The sequence below is a fragment of the Fukomys damarensis genome, unplaced genomic scaffold (genome assembly GCF_012274545.1).
Source record: "Fukomys damarensis isolate Sample0158 unplaced genomic scaffold, DMR_v1.0_HiC HiC_scaffold_11, whole genome shotgun sequence".
In the NCBI taxonomy this organism is placed as follows: Eukaryota; Metazoa; Chordata; class Mammalia; order Rodentia; family Bathyergidae; genus Fukomys; species Fukomys damarensis.
Window position 1 is genome coordinate 20,411,669 of NW_022900923.1, and position 21,322 is coordinate 20,432,990.

The 21,322-nt window shown below is 38.7% G+C and overlaps 1 long non-coding RNA gene across 1 annotated transcript in view; it reads right to left on the reverse strand.

Moving 5' to 3' along the window:
- Positions 1-21,322, reverse strand: part of LOC104866345 — a 111,827-nt gene that overhangs the window by 47,877 nt on the left and 42,628 nt on the right. Inside the window, exons 2-3 of the long non-coding RNA XR_004516634.1 lie at positions 1,533-1,646; positions 330-412 (exon numbers count right to left, since the gene is read on the reverse strand). This is a non-coding gene — a long non-coding RNA (uncharacterized LOC104866345). The remainder of the gene's footprint in view (positions 1-329; positions 413-1,532; positions 1,647-21,322) is intronic.

A 21,322-nucleotide genomic window follows, 5' to 3' on the forward strand; every position in this document is an offset into this window, starting at 1 on the left:
GGTAAAAGCAAATTAAGCATGCAAGCACTTAAAATCAGTCTTCACAGTCCCAGATGTCAGCAGCAGCATTTTAGTTGGGGCATCAGGGACATCAGGTAGCCAGGACAGAGATGGCCCCACACTGGAGCTCTGTTCTGACTTATGTGATGTCTTCTATTAGCAAGCCAGTCCATGCTGTTGTAAATTGCAAGTTGCTCCACGAGGCTGTCCAGGAGAGCTACTCGGGATGGCTAGGGACGCTAGCAAGGAGTAAGCTCAGGGTAGTAAAGGCTCAGAAATCGGTAGCCTATGGCAGGTAAGCAGTGAAAGATTCAGAAGACACATCATACCAGAGTCTGAAGAATTGGCTTAGTGTCAGCTCTGCAACTTCTTGCCAATGGCCAGGGCAGATCCTGAGCCTTGATTTTTCTCTCTTGTAAAATGAAAATAACAATATCATGGGGTTGTATAAGAGATAAAAGTATGTATAAATATTTTATAACTGACAAAGGAAAAACAAGGCTAGCATTTAAGGCTTTCCTGACAAAAATCACTAGTATTTTATGGTCATCTGTTATATGATCTTTTTAATGTTCTATACATGAAAACATTTAATTTCAAGAATCTCAAAATCACATTGAGAACATAGAATGGCTAATATATCAATCCAGGCCATTAACTTCATAGTCCATCTGTTCATCTTTCCTTCATTCTGCCTACCCTTGCCCACTATGATTCACCAAAGGGCGGGGCGGGGAGATGAGACACTTCTCCAATCACACGTCTGAGTTCAGATCTTTAACTTTGCAAAAATGTGAACAAGTTAAACTTATATTCCTATTACCGTATGTGGAAGTTGTAACCTTTTGCAGTTCGCATGAGTGGGCCTTGTGTGTACCTCAAGCATAAGCAGATTCTTAATTATTTTCTTAGAGTTTTAGCACCACCTACATCTTTTCCCAGGACCAGTCTCACTTAACAGCTGCCCCTTTACTCTAAAACTTAGTCTTCCTCTTAGGATGTCTCACATTATATTTCCTGCAGTATCAGATAAAAATGTATTCTGGGTCTTATAGCCTTTGAGTTGGGCTCAGCAAAGTAATTATAGCCTTTGCACTTGAGATGGCCCCAGTACAAGAAGGATTATTCTTTTTTTCTTGATAATACACGTCCTTATTTACTCAGCAGCAAGCTCAAGGCACTGCAAGGAAAGCTGATCCCTGCACTGGCCAGAGCAGGAGAATGTAACCAGATTTTGGCATCATTAAACCAGTCAACCAGCTGCAAGACATTACCAGCTGCCATGTTAATCATTAATGAGGCAGACAGTGCCTGTTGCCTGAGTAGTGAACCAAACATTATGACTTAGGTTTTCATTCCATTTAAAATTAACTCACTGAATGAAGAATCAGTTTCTAGATTATGACAGGCAGAGCTGTTGGTACAAAGAAGGAACTGGAAGTCCGGAAGCACAAAGAGAACACGAAGTCCCTCACTGATCTGATCCAACTGTTTGCACGCAGGCCATGTCTTTTAGTTCAACTTGATCTCACCTCCTCAAATCTGCTGCTCAAAATACTTCTGTGTTCCAAGCGGAGTCTCTCTGTGTCACTGCTCTTTCTTGCTGCTCCTTGTTCCAGTGCCTCTCTTGGTTACTTTTAATGTATCTTTAAAAAAAAGGAAAGCAGGAATATAGCCCAGTTCTTTATTTGGGAGTTGTATTTTCTTATTCAAAAACAGTTTTCTTTAAAACTTTTATTACATTTAAGCATGCACAATGGTAAAGAGAATAATACAATGAACCTAAATGAATCTGCCATTCTTTTTCAGTAATCATCCATATTTTGCCAATCTGGTTTCTACTATCTTCCCAAATTTGTGATTTGTTACATTTTCTCTTGAATATTTAAAGCAAAACCAAGGTATCATGCCATTCTACTCCCTAAAAATCTTCTACGTGTTTCTAATTAATAAGAATGTTACCTTACCTATTTATCTATTCATATATAATTACTGTCATTATTAAACCCAACAAAAATTAGTACATGTTTATTACCATTAAATAATGAGAACATATTCAAATTTCCCTGATTGTCTTCAATTTATAATTATCTGTCTTTTCCAATCTAAATAAGATCCACACATTACATTTGGTTAAAACTAAAGGTTTGATTAGATTCATGTTAAGTGAAAATCATTCTTAAACAGTTATCTGTACATCTTAATGCATAATAGTATAAAAAGCAAGATATTTGTGTGTCCTAATTTTTAATGATGCCAAGATTGATCAATGGGATGGATAGTATCAAACAGATTCTTTTGTGATAAATCTTTTCAGTAAGCATTCACCTGCTAGATTGTGCATCGGCTTAGGATCCATTATCTCATTAGGGGCTGTTAAACAGGAATCTTCTAACTGCATAGGCAGCTATGAACTGGAATTCTGTGAATGGCCAATCCTTACCAACCATTTATTTCCCTGAATAGAATTCCTATGGGAAAGGTAGGATAATTGCTTATTTCTTTCTCATTATTTACTAATAGTCTCATGTTTCAGTCACTTTCCTGTTACTGAGACAAAATACCCACAACTTAAAAGAGGAAAGGTTTAACAAAGTCCCGATGATGAACGTAACTGTACTGTAAACCTAAAATGTACCAATATACTCAATAAAAGAAAGGAAAGGTTTATTTTGGCTCACATTTTATAAGTTTCAGTCCTTCCACGGTCAGTCAGCTCCAGGCAAAAGCAGCACGGTGGAAGGGTCTAGAGGAGGAAAGCTGTTCTCCTCATGGGGGCCAGGAAGCAGAGAGAGAAAGGAGAAGCTGAGGAGCTAGGCCCCTCGTGACCTGACACCTCTTCTGATCAGATCCCAGCTCCCAATGCCCAGCCACCTGTAATGCCCTATAATTCCAATCACCCTCCTCAAACTCCACCTCTGAGAACATGACTCTTTGGGGGGACGATCACATAAAAAACATCAGAGTAATAAGTCATGCCCCAGAAACACCCCATAGAGACTAATGTTGTCTTTTATAATAAGATGCATTTCAGCTAAATGTAGCTGCCATCATATACAAATATGTGTGCATGGAAAAGTATATCTTTTTAATGATCAATTTGTCCTAAGGTCAGCAAGTAAGAGTCCATTCAAGTGGGCTTCCTTGCTCTTTGACTTGATGCATTCATTACTTTTAAAAAATTTTTACCATGGTAAAATATGGAATGTAAATTTTGCCATTTAGTCACTTTAAGTGCACAACTCAATGGTATCAATTATGTATCAATGGTATTCATAATGTTAAATAGCCATCACCATTATCTATTTCCAAATCTTTTTCATTAGGCCAATGTCATCCCATAACCACTAAATGATACTGTATTTCCTCATCCCCTCCTCCAACCTCTGGCAACTCCTAAACTACATAATGTCCTTACTAATTTGTCTTTATTAGCTAATTCACATAAATATTATCTCATATTAAGCCTTTGTATCTGAAACTCACTTAGCTAATATTCTTAAGAGTCACTTTACTGTAGCATATACATTCTACAAGAGTAATCAAATATATGGTGAATGTTTAAATAAAAATTTTATATTACAGTAAAAATTACATTGCCATAGCCCCCCACACTCCAAACATACTTATTCCATCATTCTTACCACCTTCTGAAGCACTTCTGGAATTTCTATCTCACTAGTGACTTTCCAAGGTGGGATTAAAAGTACAGTGGATGCTGGGCCAGGGATTTAGCTCAGGGTTGTCACACCTGCCTCCCAAGTGCAAAGTCCTGATGCCATAATGGGAATTTGGCATAGTTTCCATATGGGAAGTGTCCAAGCAGTTTTTTGTCACTATGCCAAAATACTTGACATCCACAACTTACAGAGGGGTATATTTATTTTGGATTAGTTTCAGTCCATGGTCAGCCAGCACCAAGGCAAAAACAGCTTAGCAGAGGGGCATGATGGCAAAACCTGCTCATATTATGACATCTAGGAACAAGAGAGAGAAAACAGAAGACCCAAGGAGGGAAACATATATGCTTTTAGTCTATCTCTAAAAGTCACCAAATTTTTAACAATTCCAGCATTGCTGAAAAGCCCAAGTCTCCTCTGAGACCCAAGGTAAATTTTTAGCTGTAAGCCCCTGTATAAATCCAAAAGAAAAATACTTCCAACATAAAAAGCACAGGGTAAATATTACTATTACAAAAGAGAGAAATAGGGGAATGGAAAAGAATCAGACAAAAGCAACACTGGAAATCATCAGCAAGGCAAATATTAATGCCTCAGAGAACAGAGCCTAGCACGCAGGGAAGGTTTAGGTGAAATGTAAGATACAAAAGGCTTGAGCAGCCCTCCCCCTATAGCATTGGCAATAGCAGCCTTCATGGCATCTTTCCTGGGGTGGCACAGTTTTCCTTAGCAGATGTTCCATAATCCTGGCATCTCCACTGTACTTTCAATTTGATTCTCAAGCTTCTGGCATTGCCCTCACAGAGACACACTACCTGGCTTCCCAGGGCTTCCTCTGAAATCTAGGTGGAAGCCTCCGTGACGCCATAACTCTTGCATCCTACCTGTCTGAAAAACCAGCACCACTGGAATGATGCCAAGCTCTGCAAACAGCTAGAACAGTAGTTCAATCCCTTTGGTCCATGGCTTTAGCATCTTTTGAGTACCTGCACCACTAATCTCTGAGAAACATTTTCCTCTGCAGCCCAGAAAGAAAAGGATACTTTGGAATGCTCTCTTCAAATGAAAGATTTGCAATTATGATGATGGAGCCTGCAAAGTGTGAGGTCCCCATTGTACTTGAGATATCCTCGTCATCTTTTTTTTTCAAGTCATCTTTTCTATTGTCCTGATGCAATGTACTCAGCTTCTTTTAATGCTATCTTTTCAGCAACTATACTTTCCATGCCCCAATTTTGCAATTGTTTCTGTTCTGGTAAAACGCTAGACTTCATACCTGCTTTTTTCCTCTTGTTTGTCACTGTAGATCTAGATAAAGGCAGCCAGCAATATCCATGTTCCAGCCTGAATATTGCTTGCATTGAAATTTCTTCAACCAAATTAATTAATCCACTACCCTTAATCTCAGTTTCTCACAAAGACTCAGGCTAAGGGAAGAATGAAGGCAAATATTCGATCAGAGCCTAACATGTATGATTTCTAGCCCAACTGCCAGAGGAGTCTTTGATCTCAACTCAAACTTCCTGAACTTGGCCTTTACTGCTCACATTTCTATCAGTACTTTGGTCTTTTGAGCTCTGACCAGTGCAGTATCATACACCAAGCTCAGTTTATGGCATTCTAGGGCCTCTCTACCCAGTACCTTTAAATCTTTTCAAAATCCTCCTGTAAAACACTCCCAAAAGCTTCTATTCCACATGGCCAGGTACAGTCACAGCAAAACCCCACTTCTCTGGTACCATAACCTATCTTAGTCACTTTCTCATCACTTAGACAAAATACCTGACACCTACAGCTTAAAGGAGGAGAAGTTTATTTAGACTCACATTTTCAGTCTATGGTCAGCTGGCTCCAAGACAGAAACAACATGAGAGAGAGGCGTGGTGGATGAAAAGCTGCTCATGGTCTGGAATGAAGGAAGATAAGAAAGAAAAGGAAGGAGCTAGAGAGGGAGACACACCCTTTCAGATCATCCCCTTCAGTGAGCTGCCTGTTGCAATCAGTTCCTGTCTCCTAACAGATCTTTTAGCTGTGGGTTTATTGGTTGACTGATCCACTGAAGAATAAAGTGTCCCAATGATTCGCTCACCTTCTAAAAGCCCCATTCTGAAACAAAATCTGAAGATTTTGGAGGACATTCTAAATCTAAACTATAACAGGATGGATGTGCATTCGTGTGGTCATAGGGAAAAGTGTGATAATCCCCTAAGATGGCCACCTCTCCTAAATACACAGCTATTTCACACAAAGTGGTGGAATCTGGATATGATTTGTGACTTGCTTTGAACAATAGAATGGATCAGAAATTATGTTCTAAGGACTTATGAGCCTTTGGACTTGCAGCAGCTTCTGCTTTTTCACTCTTGGCAGTGAGTAACATATATTGAAACCCAATAATCCTGAGATTGTCATGTCAGGAGGTCAAGAGAAAGATGACCAGTCAGCCCCCAATTCTGGCAAACTGTACTAGCAAAAGCAGTGTAACTCTGGACACCAAACTTGTGAGTAAAGAGGCCATCTTGGATATTCAAAGTCCAAAAGACACCATATGGAGCACAACTGCCCAGCTGACCCCAGCCTAACTAGCAGAACAAGGTAAAAAATCTTGTTTTTTAAAACTGCTGTTTGTGGCACCTCATTTTTCAGCCATAGACATCTGGAAAACTGGATAAAATCTTCATTTCTTATATTTCATTTCCTTTTTATTTCTATCATGAGAACTGGTTATTTTTATAGATGGTTTCCTTTTGAAATTCCTCCATGTTCATAAATGTTATTCGCCTTTTGTAATGCATCCTTTAATGTATCTGTCACAGTCATTTTAAAGTTCTTTGTCTGATAACGTCAACATTTTGACCACATAAGGGTCTGTTTCTATTGGCTTTCTTTTTTTCTAATTTTTTATTAGTATGTGTTTGTAGTACATAATGATTACATTATGTAATCATGAGGAGTTGGTACACATATGTGATACATCCTAATTCTTTTTATAGCCCAATTCTCTATCTTTCAATACCCTTCCCACTTGAAAAGCCCTATCTCTCTACTTTCTATCATTTTTTATTTCACTCTCTATTTATATTTTAGTTTTCTCATATAAGAGAACCATGTAATATTGAAGGATATGTGTCTGATTTTGCTATGGCTTGTGTCTAGATGCCTCCCCTCAAGTAGGTGTTTGGAACTAGAGTATGTGATGCTGCGATTAAGTGTGTGGTGCTGGGATTCAGTGTGTGATGCTAAATTAGCCCACTGATTGGTTTGGCAGAGTTCTAGGTGTGGATAATGGGAAGATACACACTGGGTGTGAGTGCTACTCACAGGGAGAGCAGCATGGATAGAATATAAAAGGACAGAAAGAGAGCTACTTCTATCATTTGTTGCTTGCTACTTTGCTGCTTTGCAGCCTTCTGCCTGCCATGAACTGTTGCTTCTCTGCGAGCCCCTATGCCACTCTGTGATGCTATTATACCCTGGCCTGGAGCCAGCCAACAATGAATTTAAACCTCTACAAACTGTGAGTCAAATATACTTTTCCTCCATTAACTTTGTCAGGTATTTTGTCTCAGCAATGAAAAAAAGTGACCAAGACAGAATTATCTCAATTAATCTTATAATATCAAGATTTCTTCTTGATTACTTATTATATGTTCTTACCTCTTCACCTGTCCTATTTTTTTACTGTTCCAGCCATTATGTGTTACAGCAAATAAGACTTAAATATTTACACTGAGAAAACAGTGCATCTCTTCTTCTGTCAGGCCACTATTATAAAAGGCAGTGTCTGTTTAGTCTATATTGAATTGGGAATTGTTGTGACTTTATTTAGATTCAATTTACAATTAGATTTACATATTTGGGATGTGATTAGAACAACTGCTTTTGGACTGTGGCATGAAGAATACTCTGGAGATCTTTTTATGCCTTATATCCTAGTAACCAAATTTCTGCAACATGAGAGATCTATGCTTTGCAGCCTGACCCCCAGCTTTCAGGTCATTGATGGGACTTTTATTTTCTATCCCACTTTAAAACTTTGTACCTTAGGAGATATCTCTTCACCCTACTGTGCTATCCTCAATTTTGGGAGGCCTTCAGCAATGGATTGATTTAGTACAAGCATGAAATATCTAGGATGGAATGGCTCTACCTTTCCTGCTCCTCCCCCAGCCTACAGGGAGCAGTCAAAGCATTTGGTGACAAGCCAGTGTGCCTTAGATTTCTAAAGCCTCCTGTCCTGATACTACTTTCTGTGGGACAGTGCCTTGCAGACAAGAACTCATGCATTAGGAGGGATCTGCTCAGCTCACTTGCCCTTCCCAGCCATCATCAACCACTTCATAGAAGTTGAGAATAAACCTACCTTTCACTTAGGGAAAGCCCCACATTCTCAGTGGAATGTTTCTCAGCTTTTCTGTCCTGTCCTACTTTTACATCCTCTCCGTAAGATCCAAGGAAGAATTGGCAGGTGTTGCTGTAATGTTCTGTGACTAAGGACACCATCACTCCCCCTGTAGGTCATTAAAGTCATGGAAACTTAGCTTGGTTTCTTCTGCTGCTCCCCCTACCATAGATCCTGCTCTTTCCCACTGTTTTTTCAGTGACACACACAGAAAAATGCTCCATTTTTCCTTGAATATAACTCATTCAGGTTTCTTTGCAACTTCAGCTCTCTAATAGTTTTTTTTTTAATTATGGTTTTATGTCTTGCCCAGTTTGTTCTTGTTGCTAAGGGGGTAAACTTAAAAAAAAAAGCTGCATTAGTGATTGGTTTTTCAGTTTGGTAATGACTTAGTGAGTTTCAGTTCTATAAAATTCAGTTTCTCCACCTGTAAAACAACGGCCACTCACCACTCGAAAGTGTATCCAAATTAAATACTGAATAGTAGCAAATACTTCAAAATGGGGAAGGTGTTCAAATGCCCCTTTTAGTGTGGACATACCACATCTAACTCTCTGCTTCTTCTTCATTTCTGTCTCTGTAGCTCTGCTTTTCCTTCCCTCAGATCAACAGTGTCTCACTAGCTGACCTTTGTACATGATGCTCCCTTTACCAGGAACAGTTGCCTCTTCTTTACCCTCTTTGCCTTCCTGACTCTTTATAGTATTTCTTCCAGGAAACTCCTCTGATTCCACCCCTCCTAGTAAGTGCTTCTCAATCATAGTGTGCATCATTCTATATTATGTTTGCATATTTACATATATTTTCCCCTGGACTCTGCAGACTTGCAGAAACTATGCATGTCTTTTGAATTGCTTCATCATAGCATTTAACAGAATCTATATAGTAGGAAAAAGAAGTATTTTTCCTAAATAAATGAGTGACTGAATGAATAAATAACTATAACTAGTGTCATTTGTCCATTTAGAAAATATTTATCATACACCTACTAGTTACATAACATGATGCTAGATGCTCTTAAAACAATAATGTATATCTATCTATATGTAACATAAGCTCCCAGCTTCAAGTAACATCTATCTAGCAAGAAAGAATACAGGAACACAGAGGAATAGTGAAATAGCACCTCAAATACTCAATAAAATAAGATGACCATATGACAGAGAAAATAATTTCAATTTAAAAAGATAGGATCTAATTCTAAGAGGTGTCAATGTTGCTTAAATGACAAAGACACAAAATCTAAGAATGAATCTTTGTTTGGCAATTAGGTTAACAGTGAACTTTGAGAAAGGAACTTCAGAATCTGGTAGCAACAGGATGGGCATTTGGAGTGAAATAGTGAGAAGCAGGGTATGTTAGAGGAGTTCGCCTACTCAAGAAATTTGGCAAAAAGAAAACAGGACCATGGCAAGGAACAGATCAAGTTGCAGATGGGAAGGATCCCACAGAAAAAGAATAAAAATGCCCAGAAAAGCAATTCCTGATAGAAAATCATCCTGAAAGAGGAGATGGGGACCAGTGTTGCCGACTATGGATACTAGTAAGCTTAGAAAAATGTAACTCCTCCCTTTCCTCAAAGGAGGAGAATGAAGGTAGAGATATTGAGAAGGTTGTAGAAAAAACACCCATAGGTGCTACAGCATCAGAAAAACATAAAGCAAGACCATTTTCTGAGAAGCATGAAGACTGTTCAGGTAGGAGACTTAAGGAGGATGAGGAAGCTTTAGAGGAGTGAATATGTACAAGTAACCTTTCTTGGAACATGATCTCTGCCCGATGACCTGGTAGTCTGACGGACAGGGTAGATATATGAGGAGCACCAGAAATAAAACCTTCTACTGCGGTTCAGCTGCTTTCTCCAAGAAAGGATGATGAATGCTTACAGTGGAGACAAAGGCATGTTCCAGTGTGTCCCGTGTCAGAGTCATGAGAGAGAGAGGGAAAAATAAAACCTAGGGGAGTGCTGGGTTAGATCTCAGCTTATAGGAGAAAAATTCTAAGCCCTTAATCAAGAACACAGAGATTAGGTTGAATTGTGAAACCTACAATAGAAGAGAAAACACAGAAATGAAAAAAAAGTATCAGAGGTCTAACTTGGTGCAGTTCAATGGCCGTTGTGCCACACCAAAGCTCGTTTGGTTTTATTCTTATCAAGCTGTTTAGCCACTTCTTCCTAGAGGATGTAAGTTTATGCTAGGACTTTATTATTAATACACTAGCAAGTAGCACCAGAAAATTATATCACAGTCATCTTGGTTCAAGGTCAGTGTCAGAACTCTAACAAAAATAAGTCCCGGAAAAGTATTAAACTGGCTCAAAAAGAATAAATCAAGCTGCCCCTCGCCAACACTGATGCCTGCTGGAGTTCCACACTGGAGTTCCACCCTGGATTTCAGGAGGGCCTGGGAAGTATCCACCCCACCTCCAGTCCCTGTGTTTTCTACAGCACAGGGCAATAGAGATGAAGAACAGCAGACTGACCTGATCAAAGTGGAGACACTGTTAGTTACTTTTTTTCATTGCTGAGACAAAATACCCAACAGCCGAAGTTAGAGGGGGAAGGGGTTTATTGGCTTACAGTTTGTAGAGGTTTCTGTCATGAAGGCAGAGATGACAAACAGGCATCACAGAGGACAAACAACATGGCGCCCACACAGTAGCAAAGTAACAAGGGAGCTTTAGTTCATGGCAGTAGAAGACAGCAAAAGCAAGAGAAGAGAGCTTCACTGCATCTTTTTGCCTCTTTTATCCCATCTAGACTACCAGGATTAGGGCAATGCCAAACTAATCATCCACATGTAGTGGTTTAGTAATCACACACCCTTAACCCCAGCAACCATTCTGGATTCAACTACCTCTGAAAAATAAAGTTCCACTTCATCTGCATGACCAATGCCCAGGAGAAGAGTTTCACTTCAGGACTCAGGTCGTATCCTTCCACAAAGACTGGGTGATAGACAGCCTTAGGAGATAGGCTTGGAGAAGAGCTAAACAGGGATCTCCTGGGATCCCCTGGGAGACCTGTGCTCAGATCAGGAAGATCACAGGGCGCATATTCTGTGTGGCAGGCCAGGTTTGGTGGGAATAATTGTCAGAGGGAGTGGTCCTGAAGAAGAAGGCATATAGTCTAGAAATATATTTGAGCTCTAGCACAGATGCTAACATCCAGCAGAAATCAGTGCTCTAAATTGCTATAGATCAATATAAGGAGGGGCCTAATAGTCTTCACTAAAATCAGAGTCCTCATTGTCTTGGTAAAGGGCTATTCATGAGTGGTTCCTAGGGTCTGTCAATATCCAGTTGACATCTGATGTCACTGTTGTTGCTGAATTTACTCCCAAAGACAAGGTAACACAGTAGTGGGCAGCAATTGGTTTTTCTCTCTATGTCAATGTCTGGATTGCAGTATGGAGTCATAAACAACACTGTGGCTCACTCCCGAAGAATGAGGCACTAAACCAAAGAATTTGCAAACCTCAGCACAAAAAACAAACAAAAGGCAGAAATATGAAAAGATAAGACAATAAAATGCCTCCAAAAATGTTCAACTCCCCCCAAATCTGTACAGGGGAATTCAAGGGGAAGGAAATCATAAACTACACAGTAGATAGTTCTGAAAGGCTACCAGTGAAGAGCAAACAGTTCTATAAGGTGCTTGGTGAATTTGAAGAGGATATAACAAATTGTACAACGACTATAATGAAACACATGATCAGCAAGTCTAGAGAAGACATTAGTGAACAGCAAGAGGAGCTGAAGAAAAAGATGCAAAACATAAATGCCCAGAATATAAATGAGGTGAGAGCCAACAAGAAAGATCTAAACAGAAATACAGGAAATTAAAATCATGACTGAAAGTATGGGTAGCAGAAGCCACCAATGTGAAGATCCAGTGTCAGCTCTAGAGGACAGAGCTGTGGTCCACGATTACTTAAAGAGAGATAACTTAAAAATATCAAAGGAACATAAAAAATGGAACCCACAGCTCCTAGATGACTCAAAGAAAACTAATATAAAAGTAATTGGAGCTAGTGAAAAGTCAGAAGCTAGCACAAAAGGCATCAAAACCTATTTACACAAATAACAGCTGAAAACTTTCAGGACAAGGAAAAAGAATTTAACACATAAGTGAAGCATATAGAACTTCAGCTAGCCATAATAGGAAAAACTACTGCATACCACATAATAATTAAAATAGCAGAAATATAACACAAAAACAAAATCTTAAAGGCTGCTAGAGAAAAATCAATGAATCACCTATAAAGGTAAACCTATTAGAATTATAACAGATTTCTCTACATATACTTTAAAGGCAAGGAGAAAATGATGTGCTTAAAGTTCTTAAAGAAAACAGCTTCCAACCCAGACTGTTATACTCTGCAATTGTCTTTTTTCTTTTCTTTTCTTTTCTTTTTTGTTTTTGTTTTTTTGTTTTTTTGAGACAGGGTCTCACTATCTACTTGAGACTTATCTGAAACTCACTAGGTAGTCCAGGTCTGGAACTCACAGCAATCCTCCTGCCTCAGCTTCCCGAGTGCTAGGATTACAGTCATCTGCCACCATGCCTGGCTTGCAATTGTCTTTCAAAATTGATGGAGAAATAAGGTACTGCCATGGTAAAGAAAACATAAAGAAATTCATGACTAGCAAACCAACATTCCTCGTTATTAAGAATTGTCTCAGTGAAGGAGACAATGTCAAAATGTCCAATAAAATGAATATACTGGATAGGGCTAAAAATTAAGTAGAAGGGAAAGAAAGCAAGTAGCAACAGGAAATTAATACAATGATAGGAATAAGTCAAAACCTATCAATTATAACTATCAATGTAAATAAAATAAATTCACAGAATGGATCCAAAAATAAAATCTACAGGGAAGATCTAACCCAGTACTTTTCAAACTTTTCATAAAATTGAGAAGGAAAAAGTACTTCCAAAATCAACCTCAGAAGCTATCATTAACTTAATACCCAAACCAGACAAGGATACAACCAAAACAGAGAACTATAGGCCAATTTCTCTAACGAACACTGATGCAAAGATCCTTAGCAAGATACTGGCAAACAGTAGGGCCAGAGATTTAGCTCAGTGGCTCCATGACTGCCTTGCAAGCACAAGGTCCAGAGTTCAATCCCCAATACCAGAAAAAAATATTTTTAAATTTTACAAAAGATACTGGCAAACAGAATGTGAAAAAACATGATACACCATGAGCAAGTAAGCTTCATCCCAGGGATGCAAGGGTGGTTCAATACATGCAAGTCAATAAATGTAATTCATCATTTACAGAAGGAAAGACAAAAGACCACATGTTCATCTCAACAGATGCAGAAAAGGCTTTGACAAAATCTAACATCCTCTCATCATAAAAACCCTGAAGAAAATAGGTCTTTATCTCAACATAAGAAAAGCCATTTATGGCCAAGCTACTGCCAACATTATATGAAAGAGAGGAAAGCTGAAAGCCTTCCCTCTAAAATCAGGAACAAGACAAGAATGTCCATTATCACCACTGCTTTTCAACAGTGTCCTCAAAATATTAGCCAGAGCAATTAAGAAAGAGAAAGAAATAAAAGGGATACTTATAGAAAAGCACACAGTCAAAATATGGTCATTTGCAGATGTCATGATCCTTTACTTACATTACCCATGAAACTCCACCAAAAGACTCTTAGAAATGATAGCCAAATTCAGCAGTGTAGCAGTATATAAAATAAGCATATGAAAATCCATAGCATTCCCATACACTAATAGTGGACTCACTAAAAAAAAAAGCAATTAAGAAAACAATAGCATCAAAAAAATAAATATTTAGATATTAACCTAACTAAGGCAAAGACCTCTACAATGAAGATTATATCTGACTGAAAAAGGAAATTGAGGAGGACATCAGAAAACAGAAAAATAGCCTGTTCTTGGATAGGTAGAACCAACATAATCAAAATAGCTAAACTTCCAAAATTAATGTACAGATTTAATGCAATCCCAAACAAAATACCCATGTCATTTCTCACAGAGCTAGAGAAAATAATCCTAAAATGTATATGGAATCAGAAGAGACCCAGAACAGCAAAAACAGTCCTGGGTAACAAAAGCAAAGCAAGTGGTACCACAACTCAAGACCTGAAGTTACACTACAGAACTACAGAAATTAAAACAGCATAGTGCTATCTGCCCATCAGTTGGAAACTGGATAAAGAAGATGTGGTTTTTCTGTCAAATGGAATACTACTCAGCCACAAAGAATGAGAAAGTAGATTCATTCATAGGTAAATGGGTACATTTTGAGGATATACTACTAAGTGAAATAAATAAGTCACATATGCAAATACCAAATAGTTTCTCTGGTGTGAAAAACTAAAATAGTATTCAAGATCCTAACGGGATAATTAGCAATGTGAAATAGGAAGAAAAGTACCAAAGGTGTAGGGACAGTGAGAAGGATAGGGAAAGGGGAACAAGGGAAAAGGAAAAAAATATGAGAAAATGTAAAAATGCAATTAAAGTGTTTGAAGGTGGGGAAGGGAGGAAGGGGTGAAGGGTGGTGGGGACAAGGGGAAAAAATGAGAACCAAGACCTGGCATGTAAAGGTACAAGATCCCAGTAATGAATGTAACTGTACCGTCTACCTAGAATGCACCAATAAATTCAATTTAAAATTTTTAAAAAAACAGCATAGTGCTGTCACAAAAACAAGCATATGAATCCACAAAACAGAATATAAGAAGCAGAAACAAATCTAGGTAATATGGCTATTTGATCTCTGACACAGAAGGCAAAAACATACCCTGGAAGAAAGATAACCTCTAATAAATGGTGCTGGGAAAATTGGATATCCACATGCAGAAGATTGAGTGTAGACCCACCTATATCACTATGTACTAAATTGAAATCAAGATGAATCAAATACCCAGATATTAACACAGAAGCACTTTATCTGCTGGAAGATAAAATAAGTGCAACACTTGAAGACACAGGTGTAAGCAAGGGCTTTCTTAACAGAACCCCAATGACATAAGAAATAATACTGAGAATCAACAAATGAGATCATATCAAATTAAAAGGCTTTTATACAACAAAACAAAGAGCCATGAGAGTAAAGAGACACTCTACAGAATGTAAAAACAAAAAAAAACTGTCAGCTGTTTCACAGAACTACCATCAAAAATACATAAAGAATTCAAAAAATAGACCCTCCAAAATAAAAGACCCAATCAAAAATGTGTAACTGAAATGAATCGACACTTCTCAGAGGAAATACAAAAAGTTCTCATCATTACTGGCCATTAGAAAGATGAAAATTAAAACTACACTGGGGATATCATCTTATCCCAGAAGAAATGGCTATCGTCAAAAAAAAATCTAAAAATAGCAAATGCTGGTGAGGATATGGAGAAAAAGGAACTCTCCCACACTGTTGGTGGGAATGTACAAGCACTATGGAAATCAATATGGAGAATCCTCAAAACACTAAAAATAGGAATTCCATTTGACCCAGCTAACCCCATCCTAGGTATCTACCCAGAAGAGTTAAAATCATGATATTGCAGGGACACCACCTGTGTTTATAGCAACACAATTTATAATAGCTAGATATAAAAACAATATACATGTCCATCAACAGATAAATGGATAAGGAAAATATGGTATTCTACACAATGGAGTACTTAAACTGCCATAAAGATAAACTTGAAGCATCCATAGGTAAATGGATATAATTTGAGAACATACAAGCTCAAATATCTCACAGTTTCTAGCTTTTCATACATATAGATATAGATATGAGCAAAATGGAAGAGTGATAAATAGGAAATAAGAAATAGGAAGAATAACACTTCCCCAAATTACATATTTAGTTTTCTTTTAAAAATATTCCAATATATATGTGCGAATTTCTTTCATTTATATTACTAGTTTATCTTATGTAGCTGAAAGTCTATGCTGTTATCTGCTTCTATTTTGTAAGAATATTTTTGGTTCATGTCTTGTACTGAGTAACTACTTTGAAGATAATGATACACAGTATAATAATGATTATTGCTCTCTTATTTGGTTATGAAATTTTATTTTATTTTTTTAATAAAATAAAAACCAAAAGGAATAAGTCAAAATTCTTATACCAGAATAGAAGATTAATTCTTGAAGGAAAAGTAAAATGGGCCCTTTTTTTATGTGAAGAGAAGGAGGTGACTGGGATTTAAGAATGACAAATTGTGAATCTCTGTTCTTACTGGCCATAGAGACCATATTACATGAACTGTTCCTGTCACCATCAGCCTCAGTCTTGTAAACTCCAAAAGGACTGAAGCAGTGGGACGGTCCAGGCTCAGTACCTGATCCAGATGGATCTGAGTGAGGAATCTTAGGACAGATGTTTGGCCACAATAAAACAACATAGGACTCCTGATTGGGATTCCAATCATAAAGTAGGGAGAATGAAAATATTCACAATGGTAAAATCCAGGAGAAAAAACTACTGGCCAGAAGTACGTTCTACCCAGGATTCCTGAAAAGCAAGATGTGGGCCGTGGCAGTGAAAGAAAGGAAAATCAGAAAAATTTTGAAATTAAAGGAGTTGGGGAGAGTGGGAGGGGCAGTAAATACATTGATGTGGTCATCAAGCATTCAGAATGTAGCAGTAGGCATGTAAAGATTCCTCCCAGGGAGCAATCCAGTACAATGGTCCAGAGCCAAGACAGCACACTATGAACCAGATGAGATCTTTCATAGACATTCACTGCCCCCGATCCTCAAGCTTATGCCCAGCCCAGGGGAAGAAGGAGGTTTCAACAGAAGAGTATGAGATAGAAATCAAAAGGGGAAAAAATGAGAACCAAGACCAGTCATGTAAGGCACAAGATCCCAACGATGAATGTAACTGTACCGTCTACCTAGAATGTACCGATAAACTCAATGAAAAGAAAAAGAAAGAAAAAGAACACAATAGATTCTGCACTAAGATGGATTGAATAGTATTTCAATGGGCCAGGGCTGTGTTCTGAGTGTCTTCATGTCACAATTTAGAATTTAAATGTTCCCCCAAAGTTCATGTGTTAAAAGCTTGGTCCCTAACTGACGACACTATTGACAAATGATAGGAGGTGGAACCTCGCTGCAAGAAGTATTGTAGGTTATTGAGTGCATGCTTTGAAGAGGATACTTTATGCCTGGTTGATACTCATTCATTGATATTCTGTCTCTCTCTCTCTCTCTTTCTCTCTCTCTCTGTCTCTCTCTCCCCCTCCCTCCCTCTCCCTCTTTCCCTCTGTCCCTCCCTCCCCCTCCTCCTGGCTGCCAGGAGGTAACCAGTTTTCCTCTTCCACACTGTGACATTTCCACCTCACCACAGACCTAAAAGTAATGGAATCAGCTGACCATGGACTGAAACCTCTGAAATAGTGAGCCTAAATAAACCCTTCTTCCTTAAGTTGACTTTCTCGGGACATAGCAACAATAAGCTAACTAACACACTTTCTGACCTTAGGAAATCGGAATGGGAACATTATACAGATCACCAGGAGGGATCTGCAGTTAACAACTGAAACATGCAGGGGACATTTTCAGTTTTTCATATCAAGTATCCATTCTCCTCCCTCATGAGAAAATATTCTTCCACCTGGGTATGTGTGATCTGGGAAATGGGCAATTCTGCCTTCCACAACCACATTCCATTACAGAAGTTGAAGAAAGGCAGATCCTACTTCCTCCTATACTTTGTCATTCTAGGAAACAGGCATTAATCCCTAAACTGAGCCAGTAAGATTTCAGGGCTTTAAATCCTTAACAGACAATGGGAGATGGGAATTGTTGAAGGATGCAGCGAGGGGAACAGGAACCTCGATGCTTTCTCACTTTCTAAGCCTGGTCTCTCTGTTCTCATTGATTCTCTGTGCCTTTCAGTGTATGCCCTTTCTACTTAAAATTGTCAGAGACAATTTCTGTTGCATGCAATCAAAATCTCTGACTGGTGTACATGGTATGGCAGATGGTCAGAAGGATGAGAGCAAATGTAGGCTGTCAACAAGATCAATGTTGATGCAAGTGATTTTGAGAGAGAGACTAAACTAGAAATCAAGAACACAGGGAAATAGGGGAATGGGGAAAAATATAAGAACCAAGGTACATCATGTAAAGGTACAAAATCCCAATGATGAATGTAACTATTGTATACCTAAAAGGTACCAATAAAAAATATACTTAAAAAGAAGAAAACAGGGAAAGACATTTCCTGCTGAGCTGAGAATGACTATTCAAAACATAAGAAAGTTGCAGGTATCAATGGTCAGAAAGAGAGAAACCAAACGTGTTGGTAGTGATTTTAAAATGTGTAAGAGCTAGTGAACACACAGACCTTATTGTCTAGACAAGAAAGACAATTATGCGAATGATTACCCTTATGCATAGTAAATATTACAGTTAAATATTATAATTTTTGGAGTAAAATTACCTACATTCAAATATAAATACTTATGAGTTATATAAATTTTTGTGCCTAAGTTCCTTTATTTGTAGAATGGGGTAATAATTCACCACGAGCAGCAATAATTAAAATAACGCAGACAACCCAGCACATATTCACTCCTCAAAAAAAAGTTCTTCTACAGAAAACATGGGGTGTTGAATGGCTAAAGACATTCACTTAACCTCATGTTGGAAAAGACAGAAGTTACTGGAAGATAATGAAACCTAAAGATGAGCAAAAACAATAGGAATAATTAGACTTACTGAGCTCTTTAAATGTGCTAGAAATTTTATCTTGTTTATTCCTCACAAGAGCCCAATGAAGTAAGGCATCAGAATTATGATTAATTTATAAATGAAAGGAACTAATGTTCAGAAAAATTAAACACAAAACTGAAAGCACTCTATAAACTAGGCATTGAGGGGAAAGGGAGTGAGAGAGTAATGGATGGATCCGTGCATCTGAGACCCTCAAAGTGAATTTCTGACTGGGACTCATGTGGCATCCCTCACGGTTGAGTCCCTACAGTTTGGGAGGTTATTTTTCCATCTGCAGACATCCTTGGCTTTATAACATAAGATATTCACAGGACACATTCATTAGATCAGATTTTGTTTTCTATCCCACTTTTCAAAAGTATATAATTTTCATAAACAAAGAGCAAATGTCATAGTTATTGATCTGATACAATTAATGTATTTTTATCAGTTAGGCTGATATCAGAGCACCTACCAAAGCTGGCTCTCGGAGAGCCTGCTTGCCGCCCTCCTGTCTGTGATGGGAGTGAAGAAAAACGTACTGAGTGCCCTCCCTTCCGTTCAAAGAGAGGCACATTCGTCCTGCACTCTAATCAAAGAAATATGCTACTGCCTTGCCCAATTTGAGCCCTGACTTCATTACTAAAATTCGGTATCTGCTGAGGTGGGTGACTGGGGCAGCTGTGAACATATGCCTAGCAACACTGAATGTCCCCGTTAGTCCAGGAAATGAGGGATACTCTATGCCTTCGGAGCTGAAGGGGAAACTGTAAGTAAGCATAAAGTAATTACTCACTTGGAACCTGTCCAGGCCATATTCAATGCAATTGAAAGCTCCTGTCCTTGATGCCAACCTTTTCCAGCTTAGGGAGGTCAGAGAACTTGGAATATTTTTACCACTCTGTGCTGCAGAGACCTGTTCTGCTTTGAAGATCTGTCTGAAATTCACCGAGGTCACCAAGGGAAGGGATTACTGCATTCTTAGCCGAAGAACATCCTGTCTCATGAGAGTTAACATCATTTCAAATGCTCTTTGGTTCATTTTAAATATTACTGCTTTCTCTCTTCCTGTGAGTAGTGGTGTACAGACTGTCTTATCTTATTTGAGTGGCACAACTGCCATGCAAGGGAAACAGTGTGTGATATTATTCCCAATCACAGACAAGGGAAGCGAGGTTAGAAGACAACTGATTGGCTGAGCACGGAATCATGGTCTGCTAAGACCTGTCATCCAGGCGGTCAGTGTCCTTTCATCTTACCCCACTTTCCCCCTAACTAAATGACCCTCAAACAACCCACATTGGGAGCCATCCTGGTTCTCTTTCCATCACTTTAAAAGACTTAAATTGTTGAAAAAATGTACTTTCAAAGTAAAAGTCACATGAGTTAATGTTTTAAAGATACACATTTAGGCTTCTGGTCATCTGAAGATGATGACCCACTGAGGCTTTCTTCAAATTCAACCCTAGAGAGTATGAAGGAAAGAAATGTGGATTTTGAGGGCCCATTGAAAGTATGTGAATCTCCTGTGGAGACTGAAAGACATTTTGAACCTGTAGGTTGGATGTGCATTTCTCTGAGACAAAGGCTGGGAGAGGTACCAGTAAGAAGATAGGCTGGACAAAGTTCACTGCTGCTCTTAGCTTCCTCCCTCACGGTTCCAGACAATTATCACCAGCCTTTTCCCTGCAGAAGTCCGTTAGCAGTCTAGACCATTGGTGTTGGCAGAGGAGTACAGATGCATGCTGGGACAGGAGATGCTGAAAACAGGCATAGACGACCCGGTACTGTGCACTGGGACACAGTGTGTCCTCCATCAGACAGAATCTCACACAAATTACACATCTCAGAGGGGAGGCAAATGGCAGTGCCTTCTCCCCTCTCTCCCATAAGTAGGGATAACCTGTGCATGGGGGTCTGGCCCTTCGGCCTCTTGACTCCTACTGACTCCTCCTCCAAACTCCCACTCATAGGGGAATCATAGTCTGTGAAGACTCACTCATTTCAGTGCTGCTTCTGTATGAGAATTTACTTTCAAGGAGAAATCCTACCCCTGGATGTTGCCAAGGGGAGAGACGATACAGGGACATGATACAAGGTGTTTCTATGGTAGCTCTGGCTCTGTGTTCTGAGGCTTAGCACCTCTCACCTTTTTTTTTTTTATCATTAACAGAGACTAGAGCCTGATATTTGGGCCTTCCCCAACACACATTACCAGGCTAGCATCTACTGAAAAGTATGAGCTTAGAAGTCTAAATAACAGTACAGTTTAATAAAGATAAACAAAACTAGAATATCGTCCAATATGTGAAGCAGAGCCAGTTGCACAAATGGAAAAAAAATAACATTAGTACGATAACTATGCTTAAGGAAATGCAGGAAAACAATAAAGTAAAGCAAGAATAAGAAGACTTAAAAAGAACCAAGCAAAATAGTACATGCAATAAAAATGTATAGTTAACATGAAGAACACAGTATGTAGAAAAGATAATAGGATGGAAGAAAGCTAAAGAAAGA